The following is a 2,514-nucleotide window of genomic DNA, read 5'->3' as shown; positions in this document are numbered from 1 at the left end:
CTTTTTAAGGAGGATGTGGGCATTGTGTATAATATCACAGTCTAGCCACCCGGCTGGATTAGATATCAGGTTGAAGTGTCATGGGTCATGTGGCATGTGACTGCAAACCTTTCTATGTGGTTGTTCTTTCCCACACCTGTGATAGCCAGTCCATCTCTCTCTAGGACAGGGTCAACTGATGAGGCAGAGCTTGGTTCTTGCTGGACTTGGCTGCTTGGTTCTTGCTGGACTTGGCTGCTTGGTGCTTGCTGGACTTGGCTGCTTGGTGCTTGCTGGGCTTGGCTGTTTGGTTCTTGCTGGGCTTGGCTGTTTGGTTCTTGCTGGGCTTGGCTGCTTGGTTCTTGCTGGACTTGGCTGCTTGGTGCTTGCTGGGCTTGGCTGTTTGGTTCTTGCTGGGCTTGGCTGTTTGGTTCTTGCTGGGCTTGGCTGTTTGGTTCTTGCTGGGCTTGGCTGTTTGGTTCTTGCTGGGCTTGGCTGCTTGGTTCTTGCTGGACTTGGCTGCTTGGTTCTTGCTGGGCTTGGCTGCTTGGTTCTTGCTGGGCTTGGCTGTTTGGTTCTTGCCTGCTTGGACGTTGTGTCTTCTTCCTGCACTGTAAGCATTTCCATGTAGTTGTTGCATTGTTTGGCATTTTTTTGAAGTTGATGCAGGGAAGATGGAAGAACTTTCCATTTTCACAGCTTCCATTGTGGCATTCCAGGAGCTTGTCCCTTGTCATGGCTTTTTTCTTGCAAACACAAATCGACAGCAGCTGCAGGGCTTTCTCGGGAGCAGCACTCATCTTTTTGGGGTTTGATGAGTTGAAAGATTTCAATCTTGTTGACTTATCCGCAGAGATGTGACAGAGGGGACAAAGCCACTTAGCCGGCACTTCACGAATCTTCAAACAAGACAGATGGAACGTTGTGATGGGACATGCATGACTTGTACATGTAGCCACTGGTGAGTCTGAAGTACTCCTACAGAAACATATGTCAGTGCCAGTAGCAGGCTGCAGAACAAGGTCTCTCTTCTGTGTGTACCACCTGCCAAGGATTTCTGGTAAAATACAGTACCTCCAGAACTGGGCTAGCTTTGGCACAACATTGTTCCAGTGCTGCAAGTCTGGTTTGATTCTATTTACAATGATCTCAGCCCGCCCGTTGTCCTGTGCAGCACAAACAACGAAGTCGCAGTAACTTTTACTGGTCACAAATAGCTGCTGCTGCACTTGATAGTAATACCCGTGTTCCTTCCTCAGGACAAAAGTCTTCTCTTCTTCTTTCAGGCATGCACTCCGCCTCTTCACATACTCCTGGAAGTCCATGTCCTTTAGACAATGGGGGCACTTCACCTCGCCACAGCCCTGGCCACAGCAGTCACAGCTACAAATGAAATCTGGAGTGGCATGTAGGAATTGGTGCTCAGGGTGGACAAACATCCCACATTGCTCAACTTTGAAATTGTTGTGTTTTGTCTCCATCATTTTTCTGTACTCAGCAATTGCATGTTTCTCATGTTTGCATCCATGTTCTGTCGCTGCTGTTGTGAATGTGAAAATCTTAGGGTAGCAAACTGTTTTTATGAGTGACTTTGAGGGCTGGGCAGGGTTGGTGGCACTGGCCTGTTTACTGATGGAAGCGCCAATTCTCCCAGCCCTGTGCTTGAAGAAAGAACTTCCCCGTGCCTGGTCTCTGGTGTCCACCTCGATCATTTTCCTGTCACTGTCCGTTAGCTTCACTTCAACTTTGGAGCATTCCTCCAGGAGATCATCGTAGCTTATGTCCAAATATTTCTGATCCGCTAGGTCAGAAATGGTTGCTACGTTGTGGCTACTTGGGACAAATGCTCCAAAATGCTGGTCTTCAAAACTCAACAGGGGGGACTTGAACTTTGCAGTGTCAAGCTTCTCAAACAATCCAGTCATTTCAGTAGCACTTGGTGTACATGGGTTGGTTGGAGACTCATTATTTCCATCGGTTTGTAGTTCTGTCATACTGTTACCAAGGTTACTCTTGAGTTTTTTTGCCGAGCTGCAATCGATGTTTCTCATTTCCGCCATTGGATTTGTGCGTGGAAACGGAGTTGTGCGTGAAAGCCATGAATTTGGTAAGTCCGTCGGAGAGATGTCGGAGACATGTCTGTGATACATTTCTAAGTAAAAGAGGATGCTTGCAACATGCGAACAGCACTCACCAAGTCCAGCCAAACAGTCACGGCAATGTGCGCTGAGGATGGTCCCACCGGGAGTTGCGATGATCCACACATGGGCGCTGGGGTCGTTCCATTTCTGAGAGTGTTTCACTTTTCCAAGCACAACGTGTTTCCCTGCAAGAACCTTTGCCTTCACGCTTTCCACAAACCCGGACTTGACATAGTTGTAGGCCTGGAGACTTTTGAAGGCTTTGAAACTCTCCTGTGTGTAGAAACTCGTGTCCAAAACCAGGTACGAGACGAGGTCGATTGACTCCACTGCTGGTAAACTATCAGCGTCTAACTGGTCCTCTGGAATCAGAAATGGATCAATTCCAACAGCA

The 2,514-nt window shown here is 48.1% G+C and overlaps 1 protein-coding gene across 1 annotated transcript in view; it reads right to left on the bottom strand.

Annotated features, from left to right (window-relative positions):
• The window catches only part of LOC118408856 (mucin-5AC-like), a gene marked incomplete at its 3' end in the record, with an annotated part of 16,985 nt that overhangs the window by 13,550 nt on the left and 921 nt on the right, over positions 1-2,514 (bottom strand). The gene's annotated exons all lie outside the window — the stretch shown is intronic.

The sequence above is a fragment of the Branchiostoma floridae genome, unplaced genomic scaffold (assembly GCF_000003815.2).
Source record: "Branchiostoma floridae strain S238N-H82 unplaced genomic scaffold, Bfl_VNyyK Sc7u5tJ_464, whole genome shotgun sequence".
Taxonomy (NCBI): domain Eukaryota; kingdom Metazoa; phylum Chordata; class Leptocardii; order Amphioxiformes; family Branchiostomatidae; genus Branchiostoma; species Branchiostoma floridae.
Note: the sequence above shows the minus strand (reverse complement) of the source record. Positions and strands in the feature narration are given on the sequence as shown.